This window comes from Bos mutus, chromosome 22, assembly GCF_027580195.1.
Source record: "Bos mutus isolate GX-2022 chromosome 22, NWIPB_WYAK_1.1, whole genome shotgun sequence".
Taxonomy (NCBI): domain Eukaryota; kingdom Metazoa; phylum Chordata; class Mammalia; order Artiodactyla; family Bovidae; genus Bos; species Bos mutus.
This window is the reverse complement of record NC_091638.1, coordinates 7,069,722-7,092,821: the sequence shown is the minus strand read 5'-3', so window position 1 is coordinate 7,092,821 and position 23,100 is coordinate 7,069,722. Positions and strand designations below refer to the sequence as shown.

At 48.8% G+C, this 23,100-nt stretch overlaps 1 protein-coding gene and 1 non-coding gene across 7 annotated transcripts in view; both read right to left on the bottom strand.

Moving 5' to 3' along the window:
• The window catches only part of CMTM7 (CKLF like MARVEL transmembrane domain containing 7), a 124,853-nt gene that overhangs the window by 91,520 nt on the left and 10,233 nt on the right, over nucleotides 1–23,100 (bottom strand). The gene's annotated exons all lie outside the window — the stretch shown is intronic.
• Nucleotides 17,153–17,225, bottom strand: TRNAG-UCC (transfer RNA glycine (anticodon UCC)). The gene has a single exon. It is a non-coding gene; the product is annotated as a tRNA-Gly (tRNA).

The following is a 23,100-nucleotide window of genomic DNA, read 5'->3' as shown; positions in this document are numbered from 1 at the left end:
ACTCGCTAAGTATATTGTTACCTGAATGAATGAGTGTGCAGAAGTAATAAACTTGTGACCTAGTAATGAATGAGCAGGTTGGGTCAATTATTAGCAACATAAGAATACTATGGGAGGGACATCCCTGGTGGTCCAGCCATTAAGACGATGTGCATCCCATGCAGGGGATCCAGGTTCAATCCCTGGTTGGGGAACTAAGATCTCACATGCTGCACGGCATGGCCAAAAAAAAAAGAATACCATGGGAGGGCAGACTGGAAGAGGGAAGAGAAGGCTGAGTTTCTGTGAAGGCCACTCACAGAGAAGAAAGTCTTGCTCACCCCAAATGGGGATGAACTGATAACACACAGGTGTTAAACGTATGTAAAGTCTGGTCAATATTAAAAGCACAACCAATTTAGGACAAAGGTTAAATCTTTCCTACTGCCTCTGGCCTACAGAACAGTGACTGTCCAAGGGCGTGTTGTGTTCTATGAGACAGTTGGTGATGTCTGCAGACATTCCTGGTGGTCACAGTGTGTGTGTATGTGTGTGTGTGTGTGTGTGTGGTGGGAGGATGCTGCCACCCCTCCATGCACAGGACAGTCCCCATAATAAAGAACTATCTGGCTTCAAGTGTAGCCCTCAAGCTACTGTGCTGCCGTGGGGAAACCTCGCTGCAGAAAGTGAGCAGCTATAAAGAGAATTCAATCACGAAATCTAAGGCTGGCCAATGCTAAAAACGCTGTTTTCTAAAGCTCCTCATTCTAGCATTCTATCAGGGGCCTAGGTTACAGGGACGTCAGCCAGCAAAGAACAGTTCAGCTTGAGGCCTAAAGTGGGCATGAAGAGTGTTCTACTTAACAGATCAAAGCAGAAGAATGTGGCCCTGACACATGGAGACCCTCAATGTTTGCATATTTCCCTTCGCTAATGAGCAGCCTGAGGATTTTCATTTTTTCGGTTCCTCTCCAGCCCACTGGCCACGGATGATATAATGATTCACGCCTTGAGGCTGTTTCAAAGCTCCAAAGCGAGTCTTTGCTTCATCTAGGAGTGTGCCTGATGGTCAGAGCTCGGCTGCTCCATCAACATCCCCCCATTTCCAGCCCTCTTCTATCTGGGGAGTGAGGTGGGGGGTCCCTCCACCTGGCATGGATCCTCTCACACAGGCTGGGGTGGTTTAATTCACTTAAAATGCAAATAACCCAGGATTATGCAGTGTGATTTCGAGGTGGAGAAGCAATTTTGCACCTCATTGAATGCACAGATTAGAATCATTTTTACCAGTCTTTATCTGGGACTGAGTCTGCGGACACACGGGTAAGTTTCCCCAAGCAACAGAAGGGGCCCAGGCAGGTTTTCCCCTCTGAGCCCCAGGGCTGAGCCGAGAAGCACACGATTGCTCTATGACCCCAACCCATCTCCATCTTCTCTGGGAACCCTGACTATGAAATAAGACTCCCCGAATTCTCATCCCTGGGTCTCAGGCCGCCAGTCATGCAGTCTTCTCCGTAAAGCCCGATTCTGGCCAATCTCGTTTAGAGGGCAGATGGTGTATACTCGTGCGTGCTACCAAAAGCTTCCTTTCTGCCCAAGGAGGCATCATTGCTACTTTAGCTAGCCAGCATCTTAGCTAGTGTACTTTATTCTAGGCTTTTCAGGAACTCCTCCAGGGCCAGTGAGTAACCTCTGCAAATGCCTTGAATCCTCCAGATGGACACTCAGGGCGCATGCGGAAGGGTGAAGCAAGAGAAAGAACAGACAACGGAGAGAAAAGAGCTGGGATGTGGACAACTGATATATACACCAGTTTTATATATATATATATATATATATATACACATACTTTTTCAGGTTCTTTTCCATTATGGGTTATTATAAGATACTGAATATAGTTTCCTGTTAAGTCCTTATTGTTTATCTATTAGGACCTGTTCGTGTTCCCAGTTAAAAAAGTCTGAACTCAGAGAAACTGAAGTGAAGCAGGCTGGAGAATTTCTGGAAGACACAATCGGTTCTGTTTAGAGTAATATCAGTGTGATACCACCTAAAGGACTCATTTGTTTCTCTGGCAGCCTCCTGTGTGTGTCTGTGTGTGTGTTAGTTGCTCAGTTACATCCGACTCTTTGCAACCCCACGGACTGTAGCTCAGCAGGCTCCTCTATTCATAGAATTCTCTGCTGCTGCTGCTAAGTTGCTTCAGTCGTGTCCGACTCTGTGCGACCCCATAGACGGCAGCCCACCAAGCTCCCCCATCCCTGGGAATTCTCTAGATCCTCTCATAAAGGTCTTTTCTTTTTTTTTTGGCTGTGCCATGCGGCTTGTGGGCTGAACCTAGGTCCTGGCAGTGAAGGCTCTGAGTCTTAACCATCAGGGAATTCCCAATCTGTTCTTTTATAACAAACTGTCACGCAAGTTGAAAATAAGTCATCTAATATAAATGTCCAGGGGTTTAAAAGTCACGTTGCAAGAACCTTCAACTCAAAGCCACGTCTCTCGGACCTGCCATGGCACTGTTTGGAGACAGCCTGGCTTTCACTCAGATGAGAAACCACTCCTTCTCCCCTAGACGGAGTTCTTTCTGACTGCGTGCTATCAGAATTCTTCCTATGAGAAAGGAGATGAGTGTTGTGAAAGCAGCACGAGTTTCAATTTCACAGCAGATGAAACCAACTGAACATCACCCGAGAGAAATGACTGTCACCCTCTGAGAACTTGGGAAACTCATACAGGCAGATCTGAGGTCCACGGCCTCGTGCCAGGCAGTGGGCCCAGGTTTTCAGGCTGGGTGGGTCTCCTTCAAAGAGCAAATGGAAATCTGAAGTCTAAGACAATTTCTGGACAAGCCTCCAGAGGCGGTGCTCAGGAGATGAACTGCTCAGGGACATCCCCCCAGCAGGTCTGTCCCCTAACACCCTGCTCACGTCTGGCTGCAGATGGCACCACGCACCTTTGTGTGAGAGCCTGCCGGGGCTGGGTGCCGGCAGGTCACCACCCCACCCTCTCGCAGGGCTTTCCTTCTGACCTTGGAATAGTGTTTCAGTGAGAGACACAGGCAGGAGGAGGGAAAGTAAGTGATGAAAGGCAACATCAATAGGCCGCAGACCCACTCTAAGAGGCTTTTCTGGAAAAGCCCAGGAGATGAAAACTGAGCTTGCTCAAAAAGTCAGAGATGTGGCTGATGATGCCGTGATGGGGCAGTGTATCTGTAGATGTAAGCGGGCCCATCGGCGGCTCTGCCTGGGGGCGGGAGGATGGCAGGAGACTGCGATATTCCAGCTGCGGCTGAGCTCTGCCCTGGGCTCACGTACGCGCACTCCTGCCTGTCAGTGAAACCCCCTCCTCCAGTCTCCAGAAAATGGGCCCGCGCCAGCTCATGGAAAGGCATGTGTCAACGGACTGTTCCGTGGTAAAATTCATTTGTTTTATTTTCTTGTATTATAAAGATCACATATGAGGAATTCCCTGGCAGTCCAGCGGTTAGGACTCCACGTTTCCACTGCAGGGGGCACAGGTTCGATCCCTGGTCAGGGAACTAAGATCCCTCAAGCTGCATGGAACTGGCCCCCACCCCCCCACCAAAAAAATTCCATACAAAGTTGTAAAAGGCGCTTTATGACACCTCGTGGAGATCTTTAACAGCATTCTACCCAGGCCCAGGGATAAGTGCTCTAGGAGGCAAATCCTGTTGTCCTTTTACAAGGAAAATAAGGCACAGAGAGGTTAAGCGACTTGCTGAAAGTCACACAGCAGGGCAGCGGGGCCAGCTGTGCCCCGGCACATGGCTGCACACCCTGCTCCCCACCACACCACCCAGCCCGTGGGACCTGCTTGTGTCTCTCCAGGCCCCTCTCCCGGCTCCTGGCCTCTGTTTTCAGCCCAGGGCTTGAACCCTCTGTCTGCTTCCCACTGGGAGCAAGCACAGAACAGCCTGTGGGACCCTGGATAATAGAAAGGAAACCTGCCTTGACTCCAGTGCTCTCACACTGGGAGGCAGGGCTCTGGGGCTCTGACTCAGAAAGGTGGGGCCCTTTAGAAATGACAGTCATGTCAGGCATCCTGCTTACATAATAGGGTCACTCTAAAATACACAGAATAGAAAATCAATTCATGAAGTGTCTAAAAAAACAAAAAATCACCCATAATCCCATTTCTCAGAGATAACTACCACCTCTGGAATTTAGGGTATTTCTTTCTACATAGGGATGTTTTGAGCACATATGTATTATTTTTCTGGAGACGGCAATGGCAACCCACTCCAGTACTCTTGCCTGGGAAATCCCATGGATGGAGGAGCCTGGTAGGCTACAGTCCATGGGGTCACAAAGAGTCGGACACGATTGAGCGATTTCACTTTCTACCTTTCACTTTCATGCACTGGAGAAGGAAATGGCAACCCACTCCAGTGTTCTTGCCTGGAGAATCCCAGGGACAGGGGAGTCTGGTGGGCTGCTGTCTATGGGGTCACACAGAGTTAGACACGACTGCTGTAACTTAGCATCAGCAGTATTATTTTTCCTTTTCAAAGACTGGATTGCATGCTATATACAGTTGTTTAAAATAATTTTTATTTAGTTTTGGCTGCGCTAGATAAATTTTACTTATTTATTGTTGCCGTGTGGGCTTTTCTCTAGTTGCGGTGAGTGGGGGCTACTCTCCAGACGTGGTGCGCGGGCCTCTCATTGCAGTGGCTTCCCTGTTGTAGAGCGTGGGCTCTAGGCATGCGGGCTTCAGAAGCTGTGGCTTTAGAGCGCAGGCTCAGTAGCTGCGGCACATGGCCCGAGTTGCTCTGCAGCACGTGGGATCTTCCTGGATCAGGGATCAAACCCGTGTCCCCTGCACTGGCAGGCAGATTTTTTTAATTTTTATTTTTTTTACCACTGAGCCACCAGGGAAACCCCTACACACTGTTTTATACCCTACTTTTCATTTTTTGGAAGGCTTTTTTTTTTTATGTGGACCATCTTGAAAGTCTTTATTGAATTTGTTACAATATCGCTTCTGGTTTCTTTTTATGTCTTTTTTTTTTTTTTTTTGCCCAGGAGGCTTATGGGATCTTAACTCCCTAACCAGGGATGGAACCTGTGCCCCCTGCACTGGAAAGCAGCATCCTGACCACTGGACCACCGGGGAAGTCCTGATACCCTGCTTTTTAAAAAGATGAGTATTTTATCATTTGTAGTCTCTCCTCACTCATTTATTCTGCTTCAAGCCCCAGCAAGCAAGATCTCTCATCTGTTTAGTTTTTATTGTCTGTCACCCCTGACTGTAAGCCCCATGATGCTGAGGGTTTTGGTCTGTTTTGCTCACTGTCGGTGTTCCCAAGTCAGGACCTTGAATGGCACGTGGATTCTCCACAGATAATGTTTTTGGTTGGAATGAATGAATACAGTTTACAGTCCACCCACTCCTGAGGCCTTCCACCTTCCAGGCACCCGGCAGGACCACGCTCTTGCTCCCTGATGCTGAGAAGGGGAGAGAGAGAGAGAAGGCATCGCCCGGGACAGGCCCCACTGTTAACACATGGGAGGGGACCGGTGCGTGCAGGCTTCTCTGGTGCCTCTGAGACAGGTGCAGGCTCTGACCCCAGAAACAAGGGGTCATCAGGAAGCTCTGCAAAACACACACACACACATTCAGGTGTGGATCAGGCCAGAGTGGTGTGTGACCAGCCGGCCACCCCCGCCCTGGGCACTCTTCTCTGTATGCAGTTCAGTGGTGGGCACAAGGGCAGGGCCCAGGACCAATTCCTTGCTGCACCCACAGGGCCCAGCACAGAGGGGGGCCTTTGATGATGGGCGCAGGACTGAATTTGGGGCAAAACTGGATTCTCACCAGCGCCCCAGTGTAAACATGGCTTGTGGGTGGACTGCTGGGGAAATAAGATCCCGCATGCCATGTGGTGCAGCAAAAAAAAAAAAGGACACACACACACACCCTGAAATATTTATGGATGAGATAAACACAGCAGTACAGCAGCGGCTTCTTCAGAATTATATGGGAGCAAGTGTGCAGGAGGGATATTTTGGGAATGACGGAAAAAATCTAAAATGGGATTACGGTGATGGTTGCACAACCCTGTCAATTTACTAAAAATTACTGAAGTGTACGCTTAAAACGAGGAGCTTTTACGGTATGTACATGATACATCAACAAAGCTATTAGAAACACAAAGGGAAGTCTAAGGAGGTGAAGATGTAGTTCAAGGAGGATGGGAGGAATTCCCTGGTGGTGCAGAGGTTAGGACTCCAAGCTTCACTGCAGGGGGCAAGGGTTCCATCCCTGGTCAGGAAACTGAGATCCCATGTGCCACGAGGTACAGGAAAAAAAAAATCAAGGAGGATTGGGCATGAGCTGGTGGTGACTGCTGCCACAGGTAACGCAGGTAAAGATGCGATGAGAATAACTTCCAGTAACACACAGAGCGTCCTGGTGCTTCACCCCCAAATACACACAGTGAACCAGAAGTAACAGTTAGCAGTGAACTAACGCCTGAGGATTAATACTAAGCACGCTTGGGAGGCACTGCCAGATTTAACACCCAACTGGCATGTATCTAAAAAGAATTAGCACATCTGTTGATCCAGTAACGTCACTTTTACTAAATTATCCTATTGAAACAGGAAGTCCTTAACCGAGGAACCACAGTATTAATTTAGAATGGGGGAAAACAGAAAATACATGAAATGCTCTCTCTCTCTTTTTTAAAGATTCTAAAACCTAGAGAATGGGATGAAAAGACCCCCACCCCCAGTGTGACCCGCCCCCAGGGTCTGACTCAAGAGTAGGAGCTAGTGTTTCTCAGAGGTTCCCTGATGAATCATTAAAAGAAAATAAGAGAGACTGCTGAGAATCTTCTCCAGGGCTGGGGGGTGCAGGGGCAGGGTCAACGGCCCTTGCTGGGACGTGAGCTTTCTACAAAGTGCTGAAGTGAGGAAGCTTATTCACAGGGATCCCTACTGCTCATCAGGTACCGCCCACGAGCCTGGCCCCAGGTTGTACTCTTAGGCAGATGAGGAAACGGAGATGTGGGAAGTGCCCGCCCCGGGCCATAGAACTGTTTGCCCAGGACAGGATTCAGTCTTTTCCACCCAATTCCACAGTTTGGTTCTTAATCACAGAACCCTGCTTCTGCCCCCTTTTATGTTTTTTTTTTTTTTTTCCTCCCCAGGCTGAGGTCCCAGGTGGTGGTCCCAGCGGTAAAGAACCTGCCTACCAATGCAAGAGATGAAAGAGATGTGGGTTGGATCCCTGGGTCTGGAAGATCCCCTGGAGGAGGGCATCGCAACCCACTCCAGTATTCTTGCCTGGAGAATCCCAGGAGCCCGGTGGCTACAGTCCATGGGGTTGGAAAGAGTCAGACATGACTGGAGCAACTTAACACCCATGCATGTGGGACCGGGCAGATGACCTCGCTGGCAAAGCTTTAATAAAGCTCTACCTGAGGACTCAGTGGTCTGGGGTAGGAGACAGGAGGGACTGGACTCCACAAGAGCTTAAACTCCCTGCAGCCAGATATTCTGATGCCCTCGGCCTCAGCAGTGAGGGGTAGGAGGAACATCTCACCCCTCCTTGCTGCACGCCAGCTGACTGCGCTTTCAGAGAATAGCCGTAGCAACAATTCCAGGCTCCTGTGCTCTTCTAGACCCTGGCCGCTCCTCACCCAGAAGCAGAACGCATCCCTTGCCTTGAACCTGGGTTGCCTGAATGGCCTCCTGGCAGGTGGTCAAAGTGACACCACAGGCCTTCCACGGCTGGGTCAGGGACCCTGATGCCACTTCCCTGAGCCCCCCTCCCGTCTGCGAATGCACCCCTGGAGCTCTCCCACCAGGTCACTTGGGGAGGCGGAGAGTGGGTGTCTGGCCAAAGCCCCAGCTGAGGGTAGGTTACCAGTCAGCACCTAGCTCAATACACGAGAAAGCAAAGCCTTCGCTCCTCCAGCACCAGCTCTCAAGTTCTCCCAGCTGGCCAGTCACCATGGAGCAAAGACAAAGCCCTGTTCACCGTGTCCCGCCCACACTCCTGACCCAAATAATCTGTGAGCCTAGCCAATGGCTGTTTTACACACACTAACTTTAGCGGTAATTTGCGGTACAACCATAGTAGCTGGAGCAGGCGCTTAAACCAAAAAAAAAAAAAAAGGTCCCGCCTGGCCTGTTTTGAAAGTTGCATATGCATTGTTCTGGGTTTCGTGTTTTGATTCTTGTGCAAAGGGAAGTTGAGGTCCGTTCAGAGGGCAGCGGGGGGCCCAGGTGAGGGATCACATCTGGGTCCCCACCTGGGACCCTGGCGTAGACACAGCCCCTTGGCCGAGAGCTCTCGGGCGGCTCAGCTAGAAGGCAGCTGTTGCCTCCAAGAACCCGGTCGCCGACGATTACACAGCATAGCCGCTGGCTGCAGTGGGGATGGCTGAGGACGGCTCCATAAATCCCCACCTCCATCCCATGTCACACCCCCAAAAAGATGCTTGACCCGGAGGGACCTCAACGAGAGGCTCTGCTGGGGCGACAACTGCTGGGTCTGGATGCTCTGGGCTCAGCTGAGAAAAGTGAAAAAATGCCACCGACAGTTTCAGAGGTTACCTCCGCCAGCTCTAGGTCTGGGCTCCCCTGCAGTGGCATCTAAGAAGGAAATGTCTGGTGGCAGACACTCAGACAGTGCTGAAACTCAGTTACCCCAGATGAACCCAGTCCAGATCGGACGAGAAGCCAGCCTCCAGACACAGAAGCAAGCCAGGGTCATGATCAGCAGGGCCAACCGCAGCTGACCTCCACCACGTGAGCAGTGAAGACCTGGTGATGCCACCAAGATTTTAGGACCGTTTGTCATGCAGCATAAGCTAACTGATGCATCTGTTTTCAGAACTTCCCTGGTTTCCCATTCAGGCAACCCCAGTTTTTACAGTGGAAAGAAGAATAAAGTTATTTATTCAGTCATTATTTATTGAGTCCTAACGATGTTCCCAGCCCTGCTTAGGAACACAAGGCTACGTTGGTTTCCATTTTGCCAAGGATGATCCTAAGAAAACCTTGACTCAGGAGGGAGAGAGTTACGCCATTCAGTGCTTTGCCCAGATCCTGGTGAAGTAAATATTTGGAGAAGCTGTGTCGCCCGGCCCCAGCAGGCCTGGCATCCAGCCCTGGGCGCCTGCCAGAAGTAAGTGCCTGCTGGATTTGACAATGTGGGTGTGGGATGCCTTGATTAAAAACCCAGGCAGCATGATGCCAACTCAGTGCCAGCCTGGGGGAAAAAGAAATTAGTCTGGGATTAAAAATGACAAAGCAAGTACACAAGAGCCACTGACGGATTGTAAGCATGTATCAGTGATGGAAAGCCACAGCGATTAAGGGTACACGATTGTCGTATGGCACCCAGAGAGAGGAGAAGGAGGCCTGAGCGTAAGCCAGAGGCTGGTCTTCAGTCGGAACAAGTGAGCCTGAAAGGAGCAGTAAAGCATGCCAGCAACCCCCGTGGGTCAAATAGTCACTTAACACAAGTACTAAAGGGCCAGTTAACCTCGCTAGGCCTCAGTCTCCTCATCTTTAAAATGGGGTAAGAAGAAAACCTACCACAAAGAGCTGATGTGAAGATTAAATGAGACGATTCGAGCAAAACATTTAGAACAGCTGGCAGTACTCTTGTGAACATTTGACAAAGGGCAAGTATTAAAAGTCCCTGCACGTGTATTCTGAGAAGAGTCACACGGGATGATGTTTGAGAAGCTCTTGGCACACAGCAACGGTTAACCGGTGGCTCATCTAAGCACGGCGAGTTGTCAGCAGGCAGTAAGCGCACCAGAAGGACAGTTTAGACCCGGGCCCTGCCTCAAAGGACAAGGGGCCTCAGACCCAGACACGGAGACGTTAAAAGAAAAAGGGGACGAGGGCTTCCCTGGTGGCCCAGTGGTTAAGACTCTGTGCAGGGGGCCCAGGTTTGATCCCTGGTCGGGGAACTAGATCCTGTATGCCGTAACTAAAGAGCCCACGTGCCCAAATGAAGATTCAAGATCCCGCGTGCTGCAACTAAGTCCCAGCGCAGCTCAAATAAATTTTTTTTTTTAAGAAAAGAAAACAAAGGACAATAACATCAGGGAGGTATCATCTGTGAGGAAGGCTGCTGGAGGGCAGGAAGGCAGGCATGTCCTCTGTAAAGAGTGGGACTGGTTCAGGGTGGACTCAGGGGCTGCAGGATTTGAGCACACGAAGGGGAAGAAGGCTTCCAGCAGAAGAACCTGGTGGGAAGGCGAGGCTGGAGAAGCATGGGGCAGGTATTCGGGGGCAGGTGAGCTGTCCACAGTAAGCAAACCCTCCCTGTGTTATGGAAAAGCTGGCGCAGGAAAGGGGGGCAACAGGTCCTGGACTGAGAAAGGAGACGGCAGGGGCGGGCAGTGGGGAGCCAGTGAAGATCATTGAGCAGGAAGAGCCACAGTGGCACTTCAGGCTTGGAAAACACATGCCATGGAGATGGGGGAGAAGCAACAAGGCTCAGAGGCGGGGAGCCTGGGTCCGGCAGGGGGATAAGGAGCAGAATCCAGCCGGAGGAATGCAGAGGCGGTGGGGAGGAAGGGAGGAGGGTGACAGGTGGCACAGATGTCTCGGGGGAGCTTTGGGGTGACGTGGGGAGCCCCTCCTGCATCACAGCTCTTGGGGGCAGACGAGAAACTCCCCCTGTGAGCTCAAATGGGAGGCGGCTGCCTCGGATTCCTCAGACTGCTGACCACAGGCTCCAAACCAGCTGGCAGAGCCGTCTGTCTAGAGCTTTGCACAGACAAAGCCCTGGATGAAAGAAAAAAATGTGCCAGGCCCTCTGCCTCCAGCGCGCTGTCAGCGTCCCCTCTGCTGCTCTTTGGCCAGGTTTTAGAAAATGACTCCCCAGAGGCGATAAGACCACGGGGCAGAAGTATATGCCTTGACCCTGACCACTTCCCTCTCCAGCCACCACATCCTTGGTTCAAAGGCACAGTTAACTGTGGTCCGCGCCCCCAGCTTCAGTGACATCACTCCCCAAAGCAGGCCTTTCTCCCATGCCTCACTCTCCCTGACTCTCACTTTCAAATCACCCGTGTGCCAGGTGAAAACAAAGACTTTCCTTCAGAAAGTTCCCCACCCTCTTGGCCTCTGCTTACAAAACAACTCCGGGAGGGCTGCAGCCCAGCCCCTCCCTACGTTTCCCCTTCCTGGGCCTGCAGGCTCACTCCAGGCCTCCTGGCTGCTGGAAGCTGCCTGCTGGTAAGACACAGAGCCTTTCTGTCCCCAAGGAGCAGCCCTGCCTCCACCCTGGTCTCGATGCCTTTGGAAGAAACCGGGAGGACAGAGACAGGAGCAAAAAGCTCCTGCTAAACAAAGCCTCCCTTGAGCACCTGCTAAGAGACCCGCTGGGATGAATGCAGCAGGGACACACGGTCCCCAGGGCTGCCCTGAGGCACGGCACTTAGCAGAGCCTCAGCAACGTGAGTCAACCTAGATCTAGCCACGGGAGTCAAGTGCTTCCTCCTACATCCTGTTTCTGAACTGAGTTTCACAACTTTATCCTGTTCTAACGTGTGTGCAGAAGTGAGACACAGGCAAAACCCCAAAGGGCTGCAGCCACAAGAAGAGGAAAGAGAAGAACCTGAGCTCGGCTACCAGTGTGCCCAAGTCTCGGTGGAGCGTTAGAAGCTGCTGGATCAACTCCTTCCAGGCTGTCAAAACCCTCAAAAGAATAAGGACACAGGACTTGCCACGTGGTACAGCGGACAGGAATCTGCCTGCAGTGCAGGGCACATGGGTTTGATCCCTGGCCCTGGAAGATTCCACATGCTGCAGGACATCTGAGCCCACACACCCAGTCACGAAAGCCCTAGTGCCCGAAGGCCTGAATGCCACACCAAGGGGCCTGCAAGCTGCAACGACCGAAGCCTGGGCACCCAGAGCCTGCGTCCAGCCACAAGAGAAGCCCCTGCAACGACAAGCCTGCAGACTGCAGCGAAGCACAGCCCCTGCTTGCCGCAACCAGGGAAAGCCCACAGACGGCACTGAAGACCCAACTCAGCCAAAAATACATCACAAATTAGAAAAAAAGTTTAAATAGAAGATGTTTTAAAAAATATATTGGTATATTGACTCCAACAATCTATAAAAATATAAATGCTCAACAACTAACTAAAGTTTATCCCAGGAATCCACAGCTGGTTCAACATTTGAAAATCAATGTATGCCCATTAACAGACAGAAGAAGAAAACCTGAATATTCTTATCAGTAGGCGCAGAAAAAGCATTTGACAAAATTCAATATCCATTCATTATAAAAACTTTCATGATAGCAGGGAATTTCCTTGACCAGATAAAGGCCATCTACAAAATCACCTGGTGAAGGACAGAGAGGCCTGGTATGTTGCAGTTCATGGGGTTGCAAAGAGTTCATGGGACACGACTGAGCGACTGAACAACAACATCAAAATAATCTAGAGCTATCAGTATACTTAATGGTGAGAGACTGCAGGTTTCCCTCTAAGAAAGCCAACAAAGATGTCCTTTTTCACCATTCATAGTCCATGTTCTTCTGGAGGTTGCAGTAAGAAAAAGAAATAAAAGGCATATAGATTGAAAAGGAAAAAATAAAACTTTATTTGGGACTCTGTGCTTCCACTGCAGGGGGCACAGTTTTGATCCCTGGCCAGGGAACTAAGATCCCACATGTCATATGGACAAATAAATAAATAAATAATTAAAAAAAAACCCCAAACAGCTTTCTTTGTTGACAACAAGATTACTTATAAGCCCCAATAGATATAAATAGATATAAATCTAACTTTATAGTATGCTAAAAACTACAAAATACTGATGAAAGAAATCAAAGAACACCTAAATAAAAGGAGCGATTTTGATGGCTAAGGAGATGCAATATAGTTAACATGCCATCCCCCAAATTGATTTATAGATTCAATACAATCCCAATCAAAGCCCAGCAGGCTTTTTGGGTGGATGAGCTCCAAAGAACTGATGCTTTTGAACTGTGGTGTTAGAGAAGACTCGAGAGTCCCTTGATCTGCAAGGAGATCAAACCAGTCAATCCTAAAGGAAATCAGTCCTGATTTCCTTGGAAGGACTGATGCTGAAGCTCCACTACTTTGGCCACCTGATGTGAAAAGCCGACTCATTGGGAAAGACCCTGATGTTGGGAAAGATTTGAGGGCAGGAGGAGAAGGGGCCGACAGAGGATAGATGGTTGGATGGCACCACCAACTCAAAGGAGATAAGTCTGAGCAAACTCCGGAAGATAGTGAAGGACAGGTAGTCCATGGTGTCAAAAAGAGTCGGACACGACTGAGCAACAGAACAACAACAAAGAGCTTCCATACTGCACCACAACCTATAGCCCAGCTTGGGAGCTGACCAAGAATGTTTTCTTTGCACAGGCTGTTGGCTCCTTCGGAACTCTCTTCCCAGGCTCAGGTCTCAGCCTCAGGTTCCTCTCCCAGGCAGGTGTGAGTGCAGGCGGGAGGACTCCAGGTATCCGAGATCACGTCCTTGTCTGCCTCCTCCCGCAGCAGGCTCACCGCCCTCACACTAACCACACTTCACTGATGCAGAGATGCTCTGTCTCTCACATTTCCAGTTCCCTCCAGCCAAAGATGGGTCTACACCTTCTGCTGGCGAGAGCAGAGAGCAGATGTGGAGCAGTCACCATTGCCTGCCATGTGCCAACTCAAAACTTGGGAATGGTGCCATAGCACGCATAAGAAAACCCCTGAGACCAGAGCGCAGCGCTCTCTGAAAGCCTGGGAACCAGAGGCTGTGGGGTGGAGACGGCAAGACGGTGAGACAGGCACATGTAGCATCATCCCCAGAAGCAGGAGTCAAAAGCCAGCTGGCTTATGAGCCCAGCACTGATGGCTATCACTTCTTCCATGGACTCTTCTAAGGAATGCTGCACTGCTCACACTCTTGATGACACAGAGGACCAGAGTATGCGAAAATACTTAAAAAATGATTCCTTAAAAAAAAAAAAAAGACTCCTTAGGGATGTCACTGGTGGTCTGGGCCAGTGGCTAAGATTCTGTGCTCCGATGCAGGGAGCCTGAGTTTGATCCCTGGTCGGGGAACTAGATCCCATGTACTGCCTCAAAGACTGAAGAGCCTGAGTGCTGCAACTAAGACCTGGAGCAGTAAAATAACTAAATAAAATATATTTTAAAAAATAAAGATTCTTAAAAAAAAAATAAAGAATTTAGCAAAGAAGGGCCATTTTAGGAACATCTTCACCAATTTATTTTCCTTCATCAATTTTCCTTTTTAGATATTTACAAGAGTATATAAAAGGGCTTCACTGGTGGCTCAGCTGGTACAGAATTTGTCTGCAATGCAGGAGACCCTGGTTCAATTCCTGAGTCAGGAAGATCCTCTGGAGAAGGGATAGGCTACCCACTCCAGTGTTCTTGGGCTTTCCTGGTGGCTCAGCTGGTAAAGAATCTGCCTGCAATGAGGGAGACCTGGGTTCCATCCCTGGGTTGGGAAGACCCCTGAAGAAGGGAAAGGCTACCCACTCCAGTATTCTGGCCTGGAGAATTCCATGGACTGTATAGTCCACGGGGTTGCAAAGAGTCGGACACAACTGAGTGACTTTACTTTCAAGAGTATATAAAATTTCCCTTTAGTTCAGTCTACAAGAATTCTTTCAATGAGCATAGATTTTCTAAGTGATATGAGATTTGTGTCCTCACAAAGTTAACACCAGCTTCCTTTCCTAGCAGTGCCTAAAACAATGGGGCCTCGGGGGTGATGACGTGTAACACCTCTACATCTTCTGCCCACGGGAAAGGTACGATCGGCCTTGTTCACTGCTGTACCCCCAAACAGCTGGGACAGAGGAGACACCAAATAAACCTCTGACGCCATGACCTGAAGCTGAGCCTCTGCTGGGTGAGGAGCCACGACCAGGACCGCACAGGCTCATCATTCAAGCCAGAAATCGAAGTCGAGAGTAAGGAGCCCGCATCAGGCACGCTGTGCCCTCAGTCTCTAATCCACCATGGCAATGCAACTGTTCAGTGTTTGCTGGTGACGCTTTAAATTAGGAGCCCGGTCCTGACAGCTGGACAGACCGGCAGACACTTCTATTATCCCACGGCTCATTTTTGTTTGCTCTGGCATCGGACCCCCTGTTTTGAGTGTATGAGTCAGTGCAAAGCTGTCAGCCCAACTCAATAAAAAAGAAAGGTTCTCCCACACTGGCCACCAGCATAGAACCGTGTCTCCACCAGAAACTCCAGGCCAGGCATTCAGCCTCTCCCCGCCGGCTCCCTCTTCTGCCTCCTGGCCTCCAGGCCCCACTGCCTTGGGCCCTTCCACAGCCAGGTCACCCCTCTGCCCTAGCTATCACTGTTCATGATCATAATTAATAACTAGTATTGGGTCTTCAGAAGATCCATGTCTCTCAAGCGCTTTACCCAGGCTGACTTTTCTGAAACGAGTGCTATTAACAGAAGCTTTGGTAAAGAAAATCTTCTTTCATTCATTCAAGGAAAAAAAAAAAAAAGATTCTGAATGGACACAAGAGAACAGATTTGTGGATGCCAGGGGGGAGGGGGTGGGGGAGATGGAGTGGGGGGCTGGGGTTAGCAGGTGTAAGCTTCTATATACAGGATGGATAAACAACAAGGTCCTACTGGATAGCACAGGAAACTATGCATAGCCTGTAAAAACCATAGTGGAAAAAAAGGTTTTTGTGTGACTGCACCCCATAGCACATGGGATCTTAGTTCCCCAACTCGGGATAGAACTCAGGCCTCCTGCACTGGAAGTACAGGGTCTTTACCAATGGACCTCTGGGGAAGTCCCAAGGAAAAGAGCATTTTTTAAAAAAGAACGTATATATGTGTATAACTGTTGTACAGCAGTAATGAATACAACATTGTAAGTCAACTATTGTAGCTGTTGTATGGTCGTTCAGTCATGTCCAACTCTTGCGACCCCAGAGACTGTAGCCCACCAGGCTCCTCCATCCATGGGATTTTCCAGCCCAAGAATACTGGAAAGGGTTGCCATTTCCTTTCCCAGGGAATCTTCCCGATGAAGGGATCGAACCCACGTCTCCTGCATTGACAAGTGGAGTCTTTACCACTGAGTTACCCGGGAAGCCCCAAATCAACTATACTTTCATTAAAAAAATTTTTAAAGCTAAAACAAACAGCAACAACAAAGATTTTGAGTGCTTTCTAATCCCAGGCAACCCGAGGCAACCCAGGCAGGATGGCCACTGCCCCCTTGCGGTTCAGTCGAGTCCTGGTGGAGAAGACCACCACCACTTCTGATGAAGAAGAAAGGGGATTTCAGATGAAGAACTGCTGGGAAGAAAGCAGAACTGAGCTACAGGACAGGGTGATGGGGGCAGCAGTAGGGTGGAATCAGCGGGCAGGGGTGGGTGGGGGGACTACCTTGGAGGGGGTGTTGGGAAAGATCCTTCCCAGGCTGGAGGGGGCGGGGTTAGGGAGGGGAAGCCCTTCCGGGATTGTTTCCAATTCCTTATCTTTAAATATGCAAACTAGGGCTTGGAGTCCCCTGCATTCAACTGACTTTGAAAAAAAGAGTGGAGGATCCCGCCTCTGCAGAGCCTCAAACAGGAAGTAACCAACAGCCCTTCTCGCTCACTCCATTGGTGACAACGAGCTGCCTCTGCACGGCTATCGACCAGAAACCAGCCTGCAGCCCGGGAGAAGCAGCCTGGGTTTGGGGAAACTGCTAAATACCTGTGCCGGACTCCATATCTGACGGTGTAATCACTATGGACTCGGGTGCTTGGCCGAAAATATGAAAAATAATAGTCCGGAAAATCCCATGGACAGAGAAGCCTGGTAGGCTGCAGTCCATGGGGTTGCGAAGAGTCGGACACGACTGAGTGACTTCACTTTCACTTTTCACTTTCATGCATTGGAGAAGGAAATGGCAACCCACTCCAGTGTTCTTGCCTGGAGAATCCCAGGGACTGGGGAGCCTGGTGGGCTGCCCTCTGTGGGGTTGCACAGAGTCAGACATGACTGAAGCGACTTTAGTAGTAGTAGTAGTAGTAGTAGAGGATAGGGCCATTGCTGAGCGTTAAGTGAGGTAATTCAGGCAAGTTCACAGAACAGGACGTGGTGGGTGATAATCCCTCAAGCAATTTTAGCCACTCTTCTAAGAATGCCACCTTTAAGTTCCCCAACCAGGGATCGAACCTGTGCCCTCTGCATTGGAAGCACAGAGTCTTAACCACTGGACCACCAGGGAAGTCCCCTAAGGATGTTATCTTTGAGCTAAGCTGTTGTGTTTTATTATTATTATTAATAGGACATGCAATCAAGTCCAACCTGAACTATTAACTCTGCATAGGAAGTCTGCAAAGGGGACTTTTGTGAAAACAGAAGTAGGAAAATGGAGGTAAGGTCACCGTGATCCAAATACATGTTCTTCCCTTTCTGTCTCTCCTGCCTCCGTGGTGGCTACGGAACACGGGGAGTCAGAGGGTCCTTCCACACCGACTTGAACATCCAGTGAGAGGGCTGCTCTGTCCTGGACTCCTCACGAATGTCAAAGTCATGCAAAACAAGACAGACCATTCCAGACTGAAGAGACTGCGGAGACACAATCATTGAAGGCAACGCTAGACCAGAGAAAGGATGCTAGTGGTCATCTGGTGAAACCTGAATACGGCCGCGAGATTGGATGCCACAGAACTGATGTCACAGGCCTCTTGAAAGAGCGAACTGCAAAGCGCTTTGTAAGATAAGGACCTTCTTGGGAAACGTGCACTCAAGCAGTGGGGACAAAGAGCACTGTGTCTTCCGGCCAGTCGTGCCCGTCTTTCGCTCTCTGCAGGCCTCCCTGCTCCCTGAGACACAGCAATGCTGAAATTAGGCCACCAATAACCCTACCATGGCCTCCACTCGTTCAAGTGAAAGGAGGAGTCGCATGTCTCTCACTTTAAATCAAAAGCTAGAAATGATTAAGCTTAGTGAGGAAGGCATGTCAAGCCCAGGCAGACTGAAAGTTCGGCCTCTGGCGCCAAAAGTTAGCCAAGTTGTGAATTCACAGGGAACATTCTTGAAGGAAATGAAAAGTGCTGCTCCAGCAAAAAAAAAGTAATGATAAGAAAGCAAAACGGCCTTATTGCTGATGTGGAGAAAGTTTCAATGGCCTGGATAGCAGACCAAACCAGCCACAGCATTCCCTTAAGCCAATACCTAATCCAGAGCCAGGCCCTAACTCTCCTCATTCCAGGAAGGCTGAGAGAGGTGAGGAAGCTGCAGAAGAAAAGTCTGAAGTTGGCAGAGGTTGGTTCATGAAATTGAAGCAAAGAAGCCGTCTCCTTAACATCAGAGTGCAAGGTGAAGAAAGTGCAGATGCTGAGCTGCAGCAAGTTCTCCAGAAGAACTAGTTAAGAGAATTCACTAGTTAAGATAATTTCACAAAGGGGAAAACACTATAAAACAAGTTCTCAGTGTAGACAAATACCCTTCTACTGGAAGAAGATAAGATAGCAGGCTTCCCGGGTGGCTCAGTGGTATAGAATCCACCTGCCAATGCAGGAGATGCAGGTTCGATCCCTGGGTTGGAAAGATCCCTGGAGAAGGAAATGGCAACCCACTCCAGTATTCTTGCCTGGAGAATCCCATGGACCGAGGAGCCTGGCAGGCTACAGTCCATGGGGTAGCAAAAGTCGGACGTGAATGAGGATGCATGAAGGGAAGAAGGTGCTCTATAGGACTTTCATAGCTGGAGACAAAGTCAAGGCCTGGCTTCAAAGGACAGGCTGATTTTCTTGTTTTGGGCTATTGCAATGTTAAATGGTTATTTACCATTCCGAAAATCCTGCTGCCCTTAAGAATTATGCTAAATCCACCCTGCCTACACTCTCAAAATGGAACAACAAAGCCTGGATGACGGCATATTCTGTTTACAACACTGTTTATTAAGTATTTTAAGACCTACTACTCTGAAAAAGGACTGCTTTCAAAATCTGACCACTCATTGACAAGGCATCTGGTCATCCAAGATCTCTGATGGAGATGTACGAAGTCAATGTTATCATGCCGGCTAACACAACATTCATTCTGCAGCTCACGGATCATTTCAACTTTCAAGTCTTACTATTTAATAAATTCATTTTGTAAGGCTACATAGCTGGGCGCTATGGTGGTAAAGAATCTGCCTGCCAATGCAGGAAACATAAGAGACATGGTTTGATCCTTGGGTCAGGAAGATCCCCTGGAGGAGGGCATGGCAACCCACTCCAGTATTCCTGCCTACAGAATCCCACAGACAGAGGAGCCTGGCGGGCTAAGTCCATAGGGTCACAAATATCTGGACATGACTGAAGCGACTTACCACACAACACAACATTCATTCTGCAGCCCATGGATCAAGGAGTGGTTTCAACTTCCAAGTCTTACTATTTAATAAATACATTTTATAACGCTACGTAGTTGCCATAGACAGGGGTTCCTCTAATGGATCTGGACAAAGTTAACTGAAAACCTCTGGAAAGGATCCACCATTGTCGCTGCCGTGAAGAAAATTCATAATTCACATGAAGAGGTCAAGATATCAACATTAACAGGAATTTTGAAGAAGTTGAGTTTAACCCCCATAGATGATTTCGAGGGGTTTCAAGACTTCAGGAGAGGAAGTAACTGCAGATGTGGTAGAAACAGCAAGAGAACTAGAATTAGAAGAAGACCCTGAAGATGGGAATGAATTGCTGCCTCTCCTGATAAAGCTTGAGTGGATGAGAAGTCGCTTCTTACGGATGAGCCAAGGAAGTGGTGTCTTGAGATAGAGTTGTGAAGTTTGTTGGTGAAAATGTTACGAAGTTTGCTGAAATAACAACAAAGGACTTAGAATACTACGTAAACTTAGGTGCTAACGCAGTGGCAGGGTTTGAAAGCACTGACTCCAATTTTGAAAGAAGTTCTCCACTGTTTGATCAAGTGCTGCCAAACGGCACTGCAGGCTGCAGAGAAGTCGTTCACGCGAGGAAGAGCCAATCTATGTGGCAAACTTTGCCATTGTCCTATTTTAAGGAATTGCCATAGGTGCCCCGACCTTCAGCAATAACCACCCTGATCGGCCAGCAGTCATCGAATATCAAGGCCAGATCCTCTAGTAGCAAAAAGACAAAGACACATGAAGGCTCAGATGATGGTTAGCATTTTTTTTAGCAATAGCATATTTTTCAATTAAGGTATGTACATTTTTTAGACATAATGCTATTGCAGAGGTAACAGACTACAATTAGTACAAACATAATTTTTATATAACACTGGGAAGCCAAACAATTCATATGTCTCATTTTACTGTGATACTTTATCGTGGTGGCCTGGAACCAAACGTACACAGCAAACTGTGACAGCAGACTTTCCATCAGCAAGGAGACGCCATCAGGTTTAGGGGACGCATATTACAATGCAGGGTGTTTTTTTCAGCCACACCCAGAGGCACGTGGGATCTTAACTCCCCAGTCAGGGATCGAACTCATGCCCCCTGCATTGGAAGGTGGAGTCTTAACCACTGGACCAGCAGGGAAGTCCCTACACTGCAGTTTTGCTTTGAGTTACAATGTTGTGTTCATTCCTGCTGTATACACTGCAGTTTTTCCTCTCCTCAAAGTGGCAGTCAGTAAACACTCTCCATAATGACTGACACTTGAGGACCCTTGGAAAACCAATGTCACATTATCAACAACAAGGTCAGTGGTGCTTCTTTTTACCTTTCCCGTGTGAAACTCACAACAAACATGATATAGCAGTAAGGCCCCCAAATCTGAAATCATTAGGTCCCTCCAAGGAGTTAAAACAGATATGGTCAAGTTATTTATACCACCATGATACTGCTCACAATTCTTTCCTGAAAGGTTACAGAAATAATTTTGGTTCCTATTGATTTTATTTTTTCATTCAGTAAATATTGATTTGTTTTCATCTCCCCTTGTTTCAAATGAGAGTTGAACACAAAAATAATAAAACTGCTTAAGTGAACAGCAGAAAGTAACATCCGAATTCGGTGCAGACTGGCCTTGCAGATCCAGGGTGTGCCCCAGGGAAGAATACTGATAAACCAGTTCTGCAGGAGGAGGGAGGCTTCGGTCAGATTTGCCTGTCCCGCAGAGCACACCAGCTTAGAGCCTTGGCAGAGATCAACCAGAGGAAAGGCCATTCATTCCAAAGGCTCCTGAGAAACACAGGCAGGCGCTGCTCCACAGGTTCCCTGCTCCACTGAAAGTGAGTGAAAAGTGAAAGTGAAAGTCACTCCCAAATTGCTCAGTCGTGTCCAACTGTTTTAGACCCCTCATGGATTACACAGTCCATGGAATTCTCCAGGCCAGAATACTGGAGTGGGTAGCCTTTCCCTTCTCCAGGAGATCTTCCCAACCCAGGGATCGAACTCAGGTCTCCAGCACTGCAGGCAGATTCCTTACCAGCTGAGACCCCAGGGAAGCCCAAGAATACTGGAGTGGGTAGCCTGTCCCTTCTCCAGAGGATCTTCCTGACTCAGGAGTCAAACGGGGGTCTCCTGCGTTGCAGGCAGATTCTTTACCAACTGAGTCACCAGGAAGCCCCCTACTCCACTGGGCTCCCCTTTATCAGGCCAGTGTACACATTCCAGCTACCACACCCGCAACCTTCTAAAGATTTTCCTTGCACAGTGGGAGCTGTCTGGCTCACAGGCCCCCCATCCCGAGTTTATCGACTCCCCTTCTCTGGTCTGTGGCCAATGAACAGAACAAAAGCCTAGCTCCACTGCCCCAAATGGGAGCACCTCTTTGGGGCAGCTCACTCTCCAGAGCTCCCGGCAAGATCAGGCTGAGGCTAGACTTCTCAGACCCATGGTCTAGTCCTCCCCTGCCCTTGACTGCAGCCCTCACTCAGGCAATTTCTGCAGTACTACTTAGCCATAATAAGGCGCGAGACTGTGCCATATGCAGACACATGGAGGAAACCAGAGACGGTCAAACAGAGTGAATGAAGTAAATCAGAAAGCAAAAAACAAATACTGTATGTTAATGCATATATGTAGAATCTAGAAAGAAAAGGTAGAGGTGATCTTATGTGCAAAGCAGAAACAGAGACACAGACGCAGAGAACCAGAGCATGGACACCAAGGGGGAAGGGAGAGTGGGATGGACTGGGAGACTGGGATCGACAAATATACACTAGCGTGTATACAACAGATGACTAATGAGAACCTAGTGTGCAGCACAGGGAACTCTCCTCAGTGCTCCGTGGTGACCTACATGGGAAGGAAATAAAAAACAGAGGGGTGTATGTACACATGTAGCTGATTCACCTTGCTATACGGCAGAAACTAGCGCACCATTGTAGAGCAACTATACTCCAGTAAAAAGAAATATTATTAAATAAATAAAAGAATCCCCATTTCTAGCTCTATTTTTAAGAAGCTTGACTTCAACACTCCCTGTGATGGATTCTGGGAAATTCTAACAATGCTGATCACACAGGTCTGCTTGTTCCCCAGACGTTTCTGGTCCTTAACATCTTAAATCAAGTCAAGTAGGAGTCTAGAGAGCTTGAACTATGAACCCTGAGCACCAAGTAGAGCCTCTCAATGACAATGGATGCGGAAGACCTCTGACACCCCCTGGGAGGAGATCACAGGAGATGTTTGCGATTCTGAGTTACAGAACAGACGAAAAAATGTCCAAGGGCAGGCAACAGCTAGCGGGCCTAGGAATTCCACCTTTAGGGATTTCTCCTTCTGAGAATCTTGTACACACAGAGAACTATGATATGTAAAATGGTATCCACTACAGCACTGCGACATAACAAAAGATGGGAAATAACATAAGTGCCCATCAGTAGGGGATTGGTTAAAAAACAATATGGTCAATCCATTCTCTGGGACACAACGCAGCTGTTATTGGAACATGAGGAGAATGAGAACACTCTGCATGCGTACAGAATGATGGAAAGCCAATGGAGAGACACACACACACACACACAGAAACATAAAATATTAATAACTCCTAATGACATGCAGGGAGAAGGCAATGGCACCCCACTCCAGTACTCTTGCCTGGAAAATCCCATGGATGGAAGAGCCTGGTAGGCTGCAGTCCATGGGGTCACCGAGAGTCAGACGTGACTGA